General features: G+C 45.3%; 1 protein-coding gene, 2 long non-coding RNA genes and 1 pseudogene across 5 annotated transcripts in view; 2 read left to right on the top strand and 2 right to left on the bottom strand.

Annotated features, from left to right (window-relative positions):
• The window catches only part of ADAMTS17 (ADAM metallopeptidase with thrombospondin type 1 motif 17), a 449,726-nt gene that overhangs the window by 192,989 nt on the left and 237,338 nt on the right, over window positions 1-19,399 (bottom strand). The window lies entirely within an intron of this gene.
• LOC120931151 lies at window positions 8,173-14,792 on the bottom strand. The gene is made up of 5 exons (XR_005747830.1): window positions 14,783-14,792; window positions 11,399-11,401; window positions 8,755-8,859; window positions 8,421-8,526; window positions 8,173-8,251 (listed from the first exon to the last, which is right to left on the bottom strand). It is a non-coding gene; the product is annotated as an uncharacterized LOC120931151 (long non-coding RNA).
• LOC120931150 lies at window positions 8,992-9,997 on the top strand. Of its 2 annotated transcripts, XR_005747828.1 has the most exons (4): window positions 8,992-9,127; window positions 9,311-9,415; window positions 9,646-9,751; window positions 9,919-9,997. It is a non-coding gene; the product is annotated as an uncharacterized LOC120931150 (long non-coding RNA). The 2 variants fall into 2 exon arrangements; XR_005747829.1 differs by lacking the exon at window positions 9,646-9,751 and having other exon boundaries at window positions 9,919-9,992.
• LOC120933987 lies at window positions 17,022-17,165 on the top strand (annotated as a pseudogene).

The raw sequence follows: 19,399 nt of genomic DNA, 5'->3' as shown, positions 1-19,399 counted from the left end.
CCCCCGCTCCCCCCGATTGGCTAACTGACTTTGATTGACAGCAGCCAATGGCGTCGCGGCTATGTCTCAGCCAATCAGGAGGGAGAATCTCAGATGGCTGAGACAATCATGGACATCGCTGGACAGAGAGGGACCTCAGGTAAGTATTGGGGGGGGGGGGGGGGGCTGCACACAGAAAGATTTTTATCTCAATGCATAAACTGCACCTTCTGCCTTTACAACAGTGTTAATTTTGGCAGCAAATTTCAATTTAGTTTTAGTCCCATTTTAGTCTTCTTCAATTGTTTTAGTTTTAGTCATATTTAGTCGACAATCTCGAGTACATTTTAGTCGACTAAAACCAATTTTAGTCATCTAAAATCGAATGGGTGTAATTAAGTTGCAATGCATTAACATCTCTCTACAATTTCCAAACTCATTAGATACTGCTGGAGTGAAAAATCTGATATGTTATTATTTATGGTATTGAGGCATGAACATGCACTACAGACCCGTGTTCATTTTGAAGTCAAATTTGGATTTAGTTTTAGTCTTTTGACTGAAATGGCATTTTAGTTTTAGTGATCTCAATTGTTTTAGTCGTATTTTAGTCGACTAAAACAGTATTCATTTGGTCGTCTAAAATGTTTTATTCGACAAAATTAACACTGCCTTATAACCCCTTTAACCACTTCCCGCCCGGCCTATGGCCGATTTACGTCCGGGAAGTGGTTGTGAAATCCTGACAGGACGTTCACGAACGTCCTGCAGGATTTCATGCCGCGCGCGCCCCCACGCAGCGCGGCGATCGGTGATGTGGGGTGTCAGTCTGACACCCTGCATCTCCGATCTCGGTAAAGAGCCTCCGGCGGAGACTCTTTACCACGTGATCAGCCGTGTCCAATCACGGCTGATCACGATGTAAACAGGAAGAGCCGTCGATGGCTCTTCCTCACTCGCGTCTGACAGACGCGAGTAGAGGAGAGCCGATCGGCGGCTCTCCTGACAGGGGGGGGGGGTTCGCGCTGATTGTTTATCAGCGCAGCCCCCCCTCGGATCGCCACATGGACCACCAGGGAAGCCCACCCTGGACCACCAGGGTGGGCCAAACAAAAAAAAATAAAAATTAAAAAAAAAGTAAAAAAAAATAAAAATAAAGCATTAAAAAAAAAGATGCCAATCAGTGCCCACAAATGGGCACTGACTGGCAACCTGGGTAAATCACCTGTGCTGCCCCACAGTGTCCATCAGTGCCACCCCAGTGTCCAGTGCCACCCCACAGTGCCCATCAATGCCCAGTGCCCACCTATCAGTGCCCATCTGTGCCACCCATAAGTATCCATCAGTGCCACCCATAAGTGCCGCCCATGAGTGCCCATCTGTGCCGCCTATGAGTGCCCATCTGTGCCGCCTATGTGTGCCCATCAGTGCCGCCTATGTGTGCCCATCAGTGCCGCCTATGTGTGCTCATCAGTGCCGCCTATGTGTGCCCAGTGCCGCCTATGTGTGCCCATCAGTGCCGCCTATGTGTGCCCATCAGTGCCGCCTATGAGTGCCCATCAGTGCTGCATACCAGCGCCGCCAATCAGTGCCACCTCATCTGTCCCCGTCAGTACTACCTCATCGATGTCCATCAGTGCCATCTCATCGGTGCCCATCAGTGCCACCATATCAGTGCCCGTAATTGAAAGAGAAAAACGTATTTACAAAAAAAATAACAGAAAAAAATAAAAACATATTTTTTTTTCAAAATTTTCAGTCTTTTTTTAGTTGTTGCGCAATAAAAAAAAATCGTAGAGGTGATCAAACACCACCAAAAGAAAGCTCTATTTGTGGGTAAAAAAGGACGCCAATTTTGTTTGGGTACAGTGTAGCACGACCGCGCAATTGTCATTCAAAGTGCGACAGTGCTGAAAGCTGAAAATTGGCTTGGGCAGGAAGGTGCGTAAGTGCCCTGTATGGAAGTGGTTAAGCAATAATACATCCCCCCCTCATTTTTGGAGATATATCTATCTATAGCTCTCTCTCTATCTCATTATATATATATATGTAGCGCTCACCCCCGAAGGAGCCGCTGGTTATAGATAGGGATGGCGTGTTACCTCTGTGATGCGTCCAGGGGTAGCAATGATGGAATGTCCAAACAGCAGGTGACTTTTCTTGTGCTTTATTTTTACCCAACACGGTAAACAGTAAACTTGAGGTAGATAGTAGAGATGTAAAAGAAGAAGTAGCAGATTCAGGCTCAACAGTATGGAAGCAGTCCTGCTTCCGACACTTTACTTTCGTCGCCACTCCAGCCGGAGTGGGTATAGTGTACCTGGACAGGCCTCTCACACCGACCTGGCAGCCATGGTATCACTCGGCACTTTAGGAGGAACAGGTCTCTGCCACAGACCTGGCCTCAGAACTTAGGACATGGAGACTATTTTTCTCAGTAAACTTCTTGCCTAAATCTCTCTCAGGTAGGTTCAATTTGATCACCGACTGACAGGTGGCCAACATCCACCCCCTCAGTGTCCGGTTACCTTGATCCCCGGTGGATTGTCTAGGCCCTGTTGGACCGCCAGCCTCTCATTGGTGCTCCTCAGAGGCACTCCCCACCAAACAGCTACACTTGCTTGGGATCTCCTCAGAGTTGGGGCCCAGTCGATCACTGGAGCCCCACCACAACTTCAAATGTTCCGGGCCAACATGGTCCCAGAACCAGGAATACAGCGTGGCACGTGCACCCCGGCCTGGTAGGCCATCTCGCCGGGGAGCCGTGATGTGTGGTCACCCTAAAGGTGGGCGCCACACCAGGAACAAGACCCCGCCTCATGGCGTCTGCTCCAGAAGTACCTTCCCCCAGCATGCCCCGCGAGGGAAAACACCTCCTGATTGGCTGCTGGCAAGAGGCCTCCCAGCCTGGACTCCACTGCTGCCATCTACTGCCCTGGGGTGGAACAACACCCCAGAAGCAACAGAATGAGCCCACAGTACAGCCCAGCTGAAGCATAGACCTAATTTAGACAAATCAACTGGATGAGAGCCAACTCATCTCCCTTAAATTTAAGATAGCACCTGTACCTGAAAGTACACAGGCGCTACATATATATTACACACACACACACACACACACACACACACACACCAGCTAGCACTGCTTTCCTGCAACCACGGGTTGTAGGAAGGAAATTTGTACAATTCCCCCATGAACAGACCGTGTCGACAGGGGAATCCCTCCTGCTGGGCTGTTGTCTTCTCGCGGCAGGGGGGGCGGGGGAAGCCGTGATTATCGCCAGTGGCTATTGCAGCCGATTGTGATAATGTTAAGCAAATCCGGCAGAGTGGTTGTACCCAAGTTGCTTGATCAACTGGGTAAATTCAGCCTGCCCATTAATGGTTAGAATCTTGGCTGGTTCTTGTTGAATCGGTCGAGATTAGAATAGTCTATGGCTGGCCTTAGTCAGTTCTAGACCTTGAGCAGTGTTAGATGAAATGTGTGAGATGTGCGTGGCTTGAGAGGAGGCAAAACTAAAGCCTTTCTGATATACATAGTATTGGGCAGTTTTCCGGTAAGGGGTTCTATCTATTAATTTGCTGACTTGGCAAAATGGGCTCTTGAAAAGCCAAAACCCAGTAGGGTTGGAATCACCAGGTGATTTGGATGAAGTGCTTTGCTGTTTATTGGTTCTTATTGGTTTAACTCTTTAGTAGAATATTTGTCCATACTTGGTATACGTAAGCCTATGCCTAGAGGAGGTTAACAGAATCCAAAGATATTGGTTAGTCATGCAATAGGTGAAGAAGAGATTTGGTAGCCTGCCAAAAGAATGGCGTTTCGGAACATTCCCAAAATATGTGGTGTAAACTACCTATATGATTCTGGCATCTCCAACGACAGAGCTCTGGAGTGCGATACCAATGGAAAAAAATTGCATAATTTATTTTCATTATATAAAGTACATGGCGCTTGAACTTTCAAAAGAAACCTGTACTAAAAGAAATATGGAGGGCGAAATGTCTGCGCTCTCCTGAAAAGCTAGCTGCTTAGCTTTTCTGCCAACTCGCTGGCTTTACTACTTTTTGACATACACTGTATTACGAAAAGTATTGGGACGCCTGCCTTTACACACACATGAACTTTAACCACTTCCCGACTACCGCATGTATATGTACGTCGGCAGAATGGCACGTACAGGCACATTGGCGTACCTGTACGTCCCTGCCTGTACGTGGGTCCGATCGGGACCCCCCCCCCCCGCTACATGCGACGGTCTGATTCCCGCGGGGAGCGATCCGGGACGATGGCGCGGCTAGCCGCCCCATCGCGATCGCTCCCTGGAGCTGAAGAACGGGGAGAGCTGTGTGTAAACACGGCTTCCCCGTGCTTCACTGTGGCGGCTGCATCGATCGAGTGATCCCTTTTATAGGGAGAGACAATCGATGACATCAGTCCTACAGCCACACCCCCCTACAGTTGTAAACACACACTAAGTGAACCCTAACTCCTACAGCGCCCCCTGTGGTTAACTCCCAAACTGCAACTGTCATTTTCACAATAAACAATGCAATTTAAATGCATTTTTTGCTGTGAAAATGACAATGGTCCCAAAAATTTGTCAAAATTGTCCGAAGTGTCCGCCATAATGTCGCAATCACGAAAAAAATCGCTGATCGCCGCCATTAGTAGTAAAAAAAAAAAAATAATAATAAAACTATCCCCTATTTTGTAAACGCTACAAATTTTGCGCAAACCAATCGATAAACGCTTATTGTGATTTTTTTTACCAAAAATAGGTAGAAGAATACGTATCGGCCTAAACTGAGGGGAAAAAAAAATATGTTATATATGTTTTTGGGGGATATTTATTATAGCAAAAAGTAAAAAAATATTGAATTTTTTTCAAAATTGTCGCTCTATTTTTGTTTATAGCGCAAAAAATAAAAACCGCAGAGGTGATCAAATACCACGAAAAGAAAGCTCTATTTGTGGGGAAAAAAGGACGCCAATTTTGTTTGGGAGCCACGTCGCGCGACCGCGCAATTGTCTGTTAAATCGACGCAGTGCCGAATTGTAAAAACCCCTTGGATCATTTTGCAGCATATTGGTCCGGTCCTTAAAGCGGTGGTTCCCTCTTAAAAACAACTTTTTTTTATTCCCCGGCCCCCCCACATTACAATCGAATTAAGGCTCTTATTATTTTTTTGCTGCTGTACATACCTTGATACAGCATATTCACCCGTGCATCCGGGTTGCGAGTCCCGCGGGAGTGGGCGTTCCTCACATGCTGTTGATTGACGTTTTGCCAAAAAACGAGCTCTCCCCTGTCGCGTAAGCCGCGTCACGGTTGGCGAAAGGAGCCGAACGGCGAGTCGGCGCTATACTGCGCATGCGCATCGCCGTTCGGCTCCTTTCGCCAATCGTGACGCGGCTTACGCGACGGGGGGAGAGCTCGTTTTTGGGCAAAACGTCAATCAACAGCATGTGAGGAACGCCCACTCCCGCGGGACTCGCAACCCGGATGCACGGGTGAATATGCTGTATCAAGGTATGTACAGCAGCAAAAAAATAATAAGAGCCTTAATTCGATTGTAATGTGGGGGGGCAGTGGAATAAAAAAAAGTTGTTTTTAAGGGGGAACCACCGCTTTAAGTGGTCAATGGTCCATAGGGTTCAATATTGAGTTGGCCCCATCCTTTGCAGCTATAACAGCTTCAACTCTTCTGAGAAGGCTGTCCACGTGTGTCTATTGAAATCTTTGACCATTCTTCCAGAAGCGCATTTGTGAGTTTAGAAGCTCACATCTGACTTTTCTTGTTGGAATTTCCGATTCCCATGATCAGCTCATACTGGTTCCCATGACCAGCTCATAGTGGTTCCCACTTTCATTTATCCCCTATCAAACTATCTTTCCGTCATTCTGCAAGATGAGACATGTCAAGTTTGATGGCAATGTGTAAATGACCCCCACCCAAGAGACAGCCTTTACTAATGTAGGTGATTAGTTCTGCAATAAAAGCATTGTGTCATTTTATTCCACTGAGGCTGTAACGGAGCAAGGAGAGTTCTTCATAATCATGTTTATAGGAACTAGAGAGGTCATTCAGGCCATGATGTAACCATAGAAAATGTCTCAAGATAATAATACAGCACTCAGCTTTCCGACAGCTACATGACGTCCAGCACAGACAGCAAAATCTGATGGGCTTTGGAGGATAAATGCTTCTGTCACCTTTTGCCCAAAGTTTTAAAATATATACCGTATTTATCGGCGTATACCGCGCACTTTTTTGCCCTGAAAATCAGGGCAAAATCGTGGGTGCACGATATACGCCGATACCCGCGCCGAGTTTGAATACTGCGCCGACATATACCGAGCGCAGTACACTCGTGTATTGTCGGGCAGTCTCGGCTCCTCTCGCGCTGACGTCCTGGACGTACAGGACGTGAGCGCGACAGTAGCCTAGCCTGCCCGAGTGTACTGCGCTCGGTATATGCCGGCGCAGTATTCAAACTCGGCGCGGGAAATGAGCGAGGAGGACGCCGCAGAAGGGCGCCGGACCCGACAAAGAGGACACGCGAAGCCACAGACGGACGCCAGACCCGACGAGGCCGCCGATGGACGCCGCGCAAGACACCAAACTAAGTACAAAAATATTTTTTCCCACAGGAATTGGGGGCAACTTTAGTGGTGCGCGCTATACGCGGGAGCGGGCTATACCCCAATAAATACGGTACTTTAATCAAAATAATGTGAAATAAATGAACAGGTGATATACACATATAAATCTACTTATGTAGTTTATAAGTTAGAAAATAATATTATCCACAAAAATAAAAGTATAAAATGCTGATTTGGCAATGCGTTTTACTATCAATTGCAAAAACAGAATTCAAGCTAACGAGGTGTGCAGTACCGCATTTGGCCTGAGGTGTGTAAATACTCCGTTCCCAGGTGTTTCCAAGGTCAGCCGAGCTGTCCCCGGGCCTTTCCAAGTGTTTGAGGCTCTCTGGCTCCCCCCACCTCTGGTCACATGCGGAATTGCATGTCATTGAAGTCAATGCGGAACAAATTATTTTCATTTCCATTGACGTCTATTGGGAAACTCGCTTTGATATGCGAGTGCTTTGGATGACGAGAATTCTCCTGGAACGGTGATTGACGGTGATTGACGTTTTGACGTTTTGACAAAAAAACAGCCCCCCCCCGTCGCGTAAGCCACGTCACGATTGGCGAAAGGAGCCGAACGGCGATGCGCAGTATAGCGCCGACTCGCCGTGACGGGGGAGCTGTTTTTTTGTCAAAACGTCAATCACCAGCATGTGAGGAATGCCCACTCCCGCGGGACTCGCAACCCCGAAGCCACGGGTGAATAGCTGTACGAAGGTATGTACAGCATCAAAAAAAACATAACAGGCATAATCGTATTGTAATGTGGGGGGCCAGTGTAATTAGAGAAAGTGTTTTTTAGGGTGAACCTCCCCTTTAACAACGAGCTTCAAAATGCTTTTTCTTCAGCAATGGAGTCTTGCGTGGTGAGCGTGCATACAGGTCATGGCGGTTGAGTGCATTACTTATTGTTTTCTTTGAAACAATTGTACCTGTCAATTCCTGGTCTTTTTGAAGCTCTCCACAAGAGGTCCTTGGCTTTTGGACAACTCTTCTGATACTTCTTTTCACTACGTCAGGAATCTTGCAAGGAGCACCTGGTCGTGGCTGGTGTAAGGTAAAATTATGTTATTTCCACTGCCAGATTATGGCCCCAACAGCGCTCACTGGAACATGCAGAAGTTTAGAAATCCTTCTGTAACCAATGCCAGCAGTATGTTTTGCAACAATAAGGTTGCAAAGGTCTTGAGAGAGCAAAACAAAAGAAGGAGGGGGATGGGAAGGGAAGGAAAAACACAAAACTAGGGATGATCAGAAAGAAAAAGACAAAGGAAAGAGGGAAAGGGAGGGAGGACAAGATACACAAGGAAAGCACTCACATTGGCCGCATCCGTAATGATAAGAATATAGAACAGTACCCCTTCAAGAAGAGTGGGCAAAATCGGACTTTGAGGCTCGTGGAAGTATAAAAAATATATATTTTATTACATAAATTTACAAAATGTACACTAACAATGGTATAATGGAATGCAACTGATAACAATCACAATACAACCATTCAGAACAAGAGAATAGTGAAAGAATCCTATTGAAGTCGCCTATGCGTTTCACCGTGGGGCTTCTTCAGGACGAAATGAACAGGATTATTGCTACTATGTAGCCATGATTTTCACAATCTGTATATAGTACACATCATATTAGTACAGCATAAAAAATGATAATGATGATATTTACATAAAAAAAAAAAAAAAACTAAAACATATATCTTTATCAATTGATTAAAACCAGCGAAAAAACACACACATTTTTGCAATACATATGGGTTACAATATGTGGCTACATCACCTGATACACAGCGGTGGATTTAATCATCCAGGAAGATTCCAATGATAGATGAAATATATACCGATGGTAGTAGATAGTACAAAAAATATGTTTAGAGATCGATGATCTGATAAAGAGGGGGAGGAAAAAAGCAATAAGCGCATATTTACGCTAACAATATATGTATATGTGTATAACCTTCAGCATTATAATATACGCCTATATATATATATATGTCTACATGCGTATATATGTCCATGGAGAAAAAAGAGAAGTAAAGAAAATAAATTGTAAAGTCTTACATCCTATAATATATAATAGGGCAACAAGTAAACCATGTTGATTGGAAACATACCGCAGGTCCAGGCCAAATATGTCAATAATGACATGAGCAAATACACATTACAGTCCCCAGGCAAAAGAAGACGTGTCGGGGATAGAGATGCAGGTAACCGAATCCCTATTCAGAGTGGAAAGGCAACACATGGATGCAAAGAAAAAAGGAAGAAAATGAGAGAAGAAAGGGGGAGAAAAGATAATAAATAAAATAAATATATTGGAAGTCCACGTCAGGCCACCGTGCTCTGTTTATTATATGTCCACAGAGGTGTTTGCAAGACGATCTCTGTTATATGGGAGATGCTGTTCCTTTATTGATGGATGGCCTTATGTTTGCCTCTGTGAGCTGTCTTTTGCCCCAGCTTTAGGTCCCCTAGTGGATTTTTAAGGTATTTATGTCTGGCATTTGCTATATGTAATGGTTCAAAGACATTGTCTAATATTTAGATACGTCTCCGCCTGACGTGGACTTCCAATATATTTATTTTATTTATTATCTTTTCTCCCCCTTTCTTCTCTCATTTTCTTCCTTTTTTCTTTGCATCCATGTGTTGCCTTTCCACTCTGAATAGGGATTCGGTTACCTGCATCTCTATCCCCGACACGTCTTCTTTTGCCTGGGGACTGTAATGTGTATTTGCTCATGTCATTATTGACATATTTGGCCTGGACCTGCGGTATGTTTCCAATCAACATGGTTTACTTGTTGCCCTATTATATATTATAGGATGTAAGACTTTACAATTTATTTTCTTTACTTCTCTTTTTTCTCCATGGACATATATACGCATGTAGACATATATATATATATATAGGCGTATATTATAATGCTGAAGGTTATACACATATACATATATTGTTAGCGTAAATATGCGCTTATTGCTTTTTTCCTCCCCCTCTTTATCAGATCATCGAACTCTAAACATATTTTTTGTACTATCTACTACCATCGGTATATATTTCATCTATCATTGGAATCTTCCTGGATGATTAAATCCACCGCTGTGTATCAGGTGATGTAGCCACATATTGTAACCCATATGTATTGCAAAAATGTGTGTGTTTTTTCGCTGGTTTTAATCAATTGATAAAGATATACGTTTTAGGAATTTTTTCTTTTATGTAAATAGCATCATTATCATTTTTTATGCTGTACTAATATGATGTGTACTATTCACAGATTGTGAAAATCATGGCTACATAGTAGCAATAATCCTGTTCATTTCGTCCTGAAGAAGCCCCACGGTGAAACGCATAGGCGACTTCAATAGGATTCTTTCACTATTCTCTTGTTCTGAATGGTTGTATTGTGATTGTTATCAGTTGCATTCCATTATACCATTGTTAGTGTACATTTTGTAAATTTATGTAATAAAATATATATTTTTTTATACTTCCACGAGCCTCAAAGTCCGATTTTGCCCACTCTTCTTGAAGGGGTACTGTTCTATAGTCTTGAGAGAGCACTTTGCTTTTACCCATCATGAGAGGTTTCTTGTGTGACACCTTGGTATTGAGACACCTTTTTATAGACTGAACCAGCTGATATTAATTTGCACTGACAAGGGGCAGGATTGCTTTCTAATTACTGATAGATTTTAGCTGGTGTCTGAGCTTTCAATGCATTTTTGCAGCTCCATTTCTTCACGTGTTCAACACTTTTTCTATGTCATTCCATTCCTGGGGAACTGCTCAAGCCTGGTTGAAACCTCTGGTCTCTTGACTCCTGGTTGGAGCACCTCTGACGCCTGGGTAAGACCTCCTGTCTCCAATATGGGAGCCGTCTCCAAACTGAGAGCCCTGAGCTATCCTCGGGCTTGACAATAACGACCCTGCACACCTGTGTATTCACAAAGGCTGCAGGCATCCAGTAAAATCCGGGATACAGGATTGAAGATTCCGTCCCTCCCAAGATACTTTGGAACATTCAAACTCCAGGCCCCAATCTGGGACTACAGAATCCATGAACATGAACAAAAAGAATACACAATATCGTGCCAAGGACTCTAAAGTTCGGAATTTGTAATGATTGACGACCGCAGCTTTTTTTTTTATTGAAAGGCCATGGCGTGTGTAACACGCTCAAAAAACTTAACCCGGTGCCAAAAAAATGTGCATAACAAAGCGGTGACACAAAAACGTGCAACGGTGTACACTGGCCCTCTAAAATCAGAAGGCCCTGCCCAGAATACCCTGGGGCGTTAGGCTTCTGACAGGGATAAAGGGTACTTACACTTTGGTCCATCTGGCCGAAACCAGACGGTCCCCATGCTTTGGGGGATCTGTGGAAATAGAACCCCCCTAAGTACTAGGTGGGGCTCCCCCGAAGGGAGACCCCATGAGAGAGGGCGAACTAAGCCAGAAGGCCATGTCCACACCCCCCCCCCCCCCCCCAAGACTTTCAGGGCAGGCCCGAGGACCTACACCCAACCAGTCACACAGTGCAAAACCGTGTACAAACATAAAAATACAAAAAGTGACAAATAAAGGAATAAATAAAATAAAGTGGGGAGAGGGATAGTGGAGAGGAGAGTGAAAGGTGGCCATTGTGCCTACCCTCCAGCCAGGAATAAAAAATTCCTCCGGTCCCAGCCAAAAGGCCCGGCCCAGGAGGCATGGGCTTAAAAAAAAGCGTGATTCTGGTGCAGTGACCGTGGTACCTTCTAATCAAAGTCTCACTCACAGTGATTTTTAGGTATCCCCTGGACTGCCACTCCAGGGGCACATGCACAATAGGCTTTTTGAAGTTCCTATCCGACCCCCGACAGGGTCAGTGCAGCCCTCTATCCCGCCGGGAGAGAGCCCCTTCCACGTTTTCTCAAGGAAGCCATTTCTCTTACAGCTTTCCAGTACTAGCCCTTCTAGGACCCCCTCAACCTGGCGGATTTGCATGGCCTCACCCCGTCTCAATACAGGGCTCAACCAGCTCCTCCCACCGGATCTTGGGCAGAGACAGCACTTACACCGACATTCCATTTTAGTACACATCATTTGTGAACCGATATGTTTTGTTTTTTTTGTATGTATGGATTACATGGGTTGTTACCGATATGTGGTGAAAATTTCATGTTAATAGCACCTGTAAAAATATATTTACCTAGAAAAATGGTGACGTGTTCAATACTTATTTTACCTGCTGTATACTCATAGCTACTAATGTATACTTGTATCTTTATACATATTATTATATATATTTTGTATTATATTATACATACATTTTTTTTTTCCTGAATAATTTTTTAATATTTGACGACCGTAGCGGAGTCAACTGAAAATGCCCTGAATAGATCTTATAGTGAGAAAATCTATACAAACATCTATGACCAATCTAGATTGGTCATAGATCATAGATGTTTGTATAGATTTCCTCACTATAAGATATATTCAGGGCATTTTCAGTTGGATCTGCGCTGTTTCACCATCATTTTTTTCCAACAGAATCCAGAGAAAGCCAAAGACACAGCTTTCTCCCCTCAGAAACAATAGTTAGGTCTTTTTGCAAATCTTGTGTTGTCTTCTCCTCCATTTCCACAATTGCAGGGCCTACACTCTCATGTAGAAGCAGTCATCATATGATCAACGCTTCAACTGTCTGGACCTTCAGAAACCCCTAAAAGATACCAAGCAGCCTTACAAATTCTATGCACCCTCATACACACGATCCAACTTTATGGCCATAATTATCTGGCGAACGTGTTGGGTCATTAAATCCGACCGTGTTTATGCTCCATCAGACAATTCTTGGCTGAATTAATGACAATTTATGGCCCAATTGTTGGGCCATAAATCTGTTATGACGTTTTATCCGATCGTGTGTACGCAAGTTGGTCCAACCAAAATCCGATGTACAAACACGCATGCTCAAAACCAATGTTAAACATCAGCCAACAATAGCAGAAGTTGCCCAAAGGGTGGCAGTAAAGAGCCGAAAAACCATGTGGTATGGTGAATGTTGGATGTAAAAGTTGGGCCGTGTGTATGCAGAACAAGTTCACGGCCTGTTTTTACTGCAACTAAACTGAACATAGCAAGGGCCTGGAAGACCCCGGTCCTCAGCTTTGCAGCAGTTAAAAACTGCATTAATGATATTATGGTTAATGAGAAACTTACTGCCGTGTTATTGGACACCCACGACAAATTCCTCCGGGTATGGCAACCCTGGGTGGCTCACAATCACCCTTCACATTTTGATCCAACGCTACTTTCTCTTTGATGAGCCTCTGTTCCCCCACCCCGTGGACCTTTTTCTTCTATCCCATTTTTCCTTATTTATTTTTTTTATCTTATTTTTAATTTTTTGTCTTTCTCTCTTTCTCTTCAATATCATTTGTTCATGCTACTCTTCTAGCTGGTTCTCTTTCTTCTCATCCTCCCTTTCTTCATTCTTTGTGGCTCGGGCCCACAGGCTTGGTCCTGTTGGTCTTGGACACATGGGGCGAGATTCAGATAGGTCAGCGGATCTTTAGATCTGCGTAACCTATCTGATTTACGTTACGCCGGCGCAAGTTTTTGAGTCTTTCTTGCCTCTAAAGTTGCGGCGGCGTATCGTAAATCCCCCGGCGGAATTCAAATTCCGCGGCTAGGGGGCCTGTAACATTTAAATCAGGCACGTCCCCGCGCCAAACGAACTGCGCATTCGCCGTCCGTAAAATTTCCCAGCGCGCATTGCTCTAAATGACGTCGCTAGGACGTCATTAGTTTCGACGTGAACGTAAATTGCGTCCATCCGTATTCACGAACGACGTAAAAAAATTCAAAACTCGGCGCGGGAACGACGGCCATACTTAACATAGGATACCCCTCACATAGCATGGGTAACTATACGCCCGGAAAAAGCCGAACGCAAACGACGTAAAAAAAAAAATGCGCCGGGCGGTCGTTCGTTTCTGAATCGGCGGAAATCCTCATTTGCATATTTGTCGCATATAAAAAAACGAAACGCCACCTAGCGGCCGGCCTGGAATTGCAGCCTAAGATCCGACGGTGTAAGTCACTTACACCTGTCGGATCTTAGGGAGATCTATGCGAAACCTGATTCTATGAATCAGGCGCATAGATACGACGGCCGGACTCGGAGATACGACGGCGTATCTCTATCTGAATCTGCCCCACGATGCGCTATTTTACAATTTGGTTAATGTTATCCTCTGTTATGTGCCTTTTTAAAGCGGAGGTTCACCCATACCCTACACATTTTCCCCTTCGCTTTATGCTCGTTTTGTCTAGGGGAATCGGCTATTTGTATTAAAATATGATCCGTACTTCCCCGTTTTCGAGATGCATCTTCTTCCGCCACTTCCGGGTATGGGCTGCGGGAATGGGCGTTCCTTCTTGATTGACAGTCTTCCGAGAGGCTTCCGACGGTCGCATCCATCGCGTCGCGATTTTCCGAAAGAAGCCGAACGTCGGTGCGCAGGTGCAGTATAGAGCCGCACCGACGTTAGGCTTCTTTCGGCTACGAGTGACGCGATGGATGCGACCGTCGGAAGCCTCTCGGAAGACTGTCAATCAAGAAGGAACGCCCGCTCCCGAAGACCCATACCCGGAAGCGACGGAAGAAGATGCATCTCGAAAACGGGTAAGTACGGATCATATTTTAATACAAATAGCCGATTCCCCTAGACCGAACGAGCAGGAATCTAAGGGGAGAAAAAAAAAAAAAAAAAAAGAAATGGTTGAACTCCCACTTTAAGTTTATTTTCCTTTTTGTAATGTTGCACATTGAATAGCCATTTCGCTTTTAAGTTCTACATATACTCCGGTGTGTTTGCCGGTATGTTATCTAAACCAGCATAAGGTTGATTTAGCAGGATCCTTAAGATTGGGACATCCTATTGCTGGTCTTCTATGTTCGCCCTTGGATTCCTAGGAGCTGGATCAATCTCAGGACTGCGGACTAACTTTTCTGACGCCTCCAGTTCTATACATGATAGCTCATAGTGTGTCCACCATTGCTTTTTTTTTTTTGTATTCCTTTTTCTGTTGATGTGTTCTCAATAAAAATCTTTGTACAAGAACAAGTTAACGGCCAACGCCCTTCAGACAAAAATCCACAGAAAAGTTGGATGAAGTCTGATCGTGTGTATGAGGCTTAACATTGACCTGATTATCACCAGGTTAGGTCCACCGTGACGCAATCTCAACATCTGCAGGAAAAAACAGGCAGACTTTTCTTTTTTTTTGAGACATTAATTGCCCTTTTATATGAAAATCATTGATTTAGGTATGTTTCTCTTTGATTCGTCAGACACAATAATGTCCATTCATACTGGCTATTGAATAAACTTCTGAATGAATGAGAAACCTGAAATAAGTGTTGGGTTTCATCACTTGAACCCGACAAGCACAAGCTTGACTTCAACTTGTTAATCTATGAATGCAACAAAGAGAGCGAAACCTCATCCGGAGGCTGAGAACCCTTGATTTATTCCTAGTAAACATAATATCACTAAACATTTACAAGGATGGGGAATATTATTTTGATTTCAAGCTACTCAAGTGTCTCAATACTAAGGAAATAGCTGAAGCCAAAAGTAAAAAGCGTTATAAAAAACAATTCAAAAAATGATATTTTAGTTTTGTGAGCCCCTCATTAACATCTAAATCAGACCCTCATGTAGGATAAGGGTCTGCTATAGATGAAGGGAATCTGTGGCTACTTAGTATATGTAGCGGTACACTGTCGCAAGTTTCAAAGATCCACCACATCACCCTGCTGCCAGACCACCATTCATCCATTCCGAGACAATGAGCGGACATTTGCATTTGCTTTGCTGTAGTTTATTGCGGGGTACAACTTGGAAGGGGTAAGGAAGATATGAGACGCCCATAGCACTTAAAGGGGTTGTAAAGGTAAAAGTTTATAAAAAAAAACTTCAGGCAATACAGGCCCCCGTTATACTTACCTGGTCCCTCGAAAGTCCCGCGCTCGGCCCAGACATCCTCTTCGCCGCTCAGCCTGGCCATTGATTGGCTAGAGTGGATGAATTAAAAGCAGCGCAGCCATTGGCTGGCGCTGCTGTCAATCACATCCAAGGACGCGGCGCGGAGTGATACAGTGAGCGGCTATAGCCGCTCTCTGTATCACAGGAGCGCGCCCGCAAGGACTCCACACCATGCAAGCTCGCTTGCATGAATGTGTGGAATTCTTTCAGGGAGGACCAGAGATAGCCGCAGAGGGACCCCAGAAGATGTGGATCGGGGCCACTCTGTGCAAAACGAGCTGCACAGTGGAGGTAAGTATAACAAGTTTGTTATTTATTTATTTTTTCTTTACAACCGCTGTAAAGCGGGGTTCCACCCTCGATTTTTTTTTTTAAAGTCAGCAGCTACAAAACACTGTAGCTGCTGACTTTTAAAAAGGACACTTACCTGTCCTAGGTGCCAGCGATGTCGGCCCCCCGAGGTCGAGCCCTCGATCGTTGCAGGTTTCAGCGCCGCGATCCTCACTAAGGCATCCATCCGCCTTGCGGCTTTGCTGCCCATTTCCTACTGCGTATGCGCGAGTCTCGCGGCGCTGTATAAATGGGCAGCTGCTCTCTGGGATACACACAGTTCCCAGAAAGCAGCACGCACCATTCTCCAGAAGACAACGCGAGGATGAAGACCAGCCACGGACTAGGAAGAGGCAGATTAGGAAGATCCGCCTAGCAACCGCAATTTTTACGGATAGGTTCAGTACCGATAATGAGGCACAGTCAAAGTTCACAGTCTACTTCTCTGCTCTCCTCCACTGCAGACTATTGCTCCTCCTCTTCTGCAGAGTATCACTCCTCTAGATTCCCTTCCAGCTGTGCAAAATCCTTTGCTGCAAACCGTTTTTCTTACGGTCAGTAGGATAAGGAGCAACTCTAAATAGCTCCTCGGATCGCTGGCTGAATTTTAGTTGCTATTGCTGTACTATTTAATTAAAGTCACTCGAATGCCAAGACTGGGCCAGAGGCGTTGCAATGCCTCTCCCCGACGGCCCAGTAATTTAGCAGCACATGGCGAAAGGTGAACTACTGCACCCAGCTAGTCCAAACTTGCAAACGATGCGTTCCCCGGTCACAGTGATCTGCACTATGTTTAAAGTCTTTCCTGAACTGCTGTGTTGCCCGGCCACAACAGTCTGCACTGTTCTCAGTAACTTTCTCCTGTTCCATTGCTCCGCTGCACTGTACACACTGACTTTCTCCATGTTTCCCGGTCCATGGAGGACAAACACCGTTCAGATGCACAGTTCAACTGTTCTTCTAATCCTTCCTCTCCAAGAATTTCTCATCTGCGGCTGTGTGAGGGGCTTCTCGGCCTTTTGGCTAAGATCAAGTGTAGTATCTGTTCTTATCAGTTGCTAGGAGGTGGTGCTATGCTAACCGTCCCTAGTACACGGCGAGGTGGAAAGGGGTGGCGGTGGCAAAACCTGCTGGCATGGAGGTGAAAGCCTTCTGATCGGGACGGAGAATTATGCGGTTGAAGCTGAAGTGTCGGGTCCCTGGCCTTCTGGCCTGGATTTGATGCAGTTCCTAACCTGCCAGTTTCTCAAGAGGGAACGTCGACCTCACCCTATCGCCCTACTGTTAAGGGGGGGTCATAATGTGGCTAGTACCTCCCGAGTATAATTAGGTAATGAGCGAAAGAGGCGACGGGGAGCTTGAATATTGAACAGGCTCTCTCCATGAGCTTCCGGAGCTCTCGTTCCTTCCTGGTGGGGAAGGGGACTGTCCGGGCTGTTGGTCATGGTGAATGTGCCCCTGGAGTGGCAGTTCAGGGGTGTTCTCTCAGCACTTTTGCTTTTTGGCACCATGGTCACTTTCACCATCACACTTTTTTTACACCTGCCTCTAGGGCTGGGCCTTTTGGCTGGGACCAGAGGAATTTTTGTTTCCTGGCCGGAGGGCCGGCCATCGTATTGCACGATGGTCACTTTTCACTCTCCCTCATCTTCCTTCTCCCCCACTTTCTCTTTATTTATCCCTTGTTTGTCACTTTTTTGTATTTTTATGTTTGGTGTCACGTTTTGTCACAGTGTGATCAGTAGGGTGCTGGTCCTCGGGCCTGCCCTGAACGTCTTGGGAGTGGGTGGACATGGCCTTCTGGCTTAGTTCGCCTGCTCTCATGGGGTCTCCCTTCGGGGGAGCCCCACCTAGTACTTGGGTGGGTTCTGTTTCGGCAAACTCTCCAAAAGTCCGTCTGGCTTCGGCTGCACAGACCATGTGAAGTACTTCAGTCCCCGTCTGGAGCCCAACACCCCTGGGGATCAGGGTCAGGTCCTTTATGGAGGATAGACGTAGAACCCGTTGCATGTTTTTGTGTTTCACTCTTTATGTGAGTGCAAATTTTTTTGGCACCAGGTGGAGTTTTTGGGTGTGTTTCACACACCATGGGCTTTTAAAAAAAAAATAGAAAATCCTTGCACATAAACGCTGAAAAACAACCTAATTACCTGCCTGCCTGTTCCTCTCCATACCCTGCTGTGTCCTGGTCCTGTATTGTGGCGATCCCGCACACCCGCGGCCACCTTCCTGGCCTGTGCCTTGCTGGAGTGAGCCATCGTGGCCTGGCTGCGAGTTAAGGGGCCCCCCTCGTCATCCTGCCTGCCCATCCACAGGCCTGGTATGGTCCGGTGGCCTGACGGGCCGCTAAAACTGCCCGTCGCAGCCTGGTCCGGCCTAGTGAAGCCTGCAGATCACCGCTCTTTCCTGCGCCACTGTTCCGACTTACAAACAAACCTACAGTCACCCAACCCACCTCGAACCAAACCCAGGTATGTTCGACATCACCACTACCTACAGGTAACATGGTAGACAGCAAAGTGTACTTCGTGTCTGCCACTGATTTCAAAACAGTGAAGCCTTTGTCAAATTCCATCAATTTCCAAGCGCATTCTAAATTGCTATGCGCTTCATGTGCAAAACACACCTGTGGCAATTGCCGCTTCAGGCTGCTTCCTGTTATTATCTTTGCTTCACAATAACTATATTTTGGAGCAAGCAGCAAACCCGATGTTGGATTCCCATGTGGATAAAAGCCAAAACAGGTCCTCGTCTGAACCTTGGCTCACAATAGACCATTGTCTAAAATAATCCAACCTTTTATCCCCCCCAAGATCTGTCAGCTGAAGGTGTCTGTTAGGGTCATAAAAATAGGACATCACAAATATGAAAAAGGATCATTCGTATTTTATTAAAACACAGCATGCAAGGGTAACCATACTGAGAATAACACACCACATAGTGACTAGGTCCTGCTGACCTAAATAATCAAAGCAATCAATGGAACCAAGACAGGTGGTCCTATACAAAAACTGCAATGCCACACTTTTTCCGCATTTTGATAGCAGGATGCAGATGCTGAGCTGCATAGTTACATAGTTAGGTTGAAAAAAGACACAAGTCCATCCAGTTCAACCATAAAAAATAAAAAAAAACCACAGTTGATCCAGAGGAAGGCGAAAAACCCCAGCAGAACATGATCCAATTTGCTACAGCAGGGGGAAAATTTCTTCCAGATTCCCCCCCGGATCAACTTTACCTATAAATGTCAGTATCCAGTTATATTATGTACATTAAGGAAAGAATCCAGACCTTTCTTAAAGGGGTTGTAAAGGTACATTTTTTTTCCCCCTAAACAGCTTCCTTTACCTTGTAGAAACTGAAAGGATGGACAGCCGCACCTCCAAA

This window comes from Rana temporaria, chromosome 3 (assembly GCF_905171775.1).
Source record: "Rana temporaria chromosome 3, aRanTem1.1, whole genome shotgun sequence".
In the NCBI taxonomy this organism is placed as follows: Eukaryota; Metazoa; Chordata; class Amphibia; order Anura; family Ranidae; genus Rana; species Rana temporaria.
This window is presented reverse-complemented; position numbering and strand designations above follow the sequence as displayed.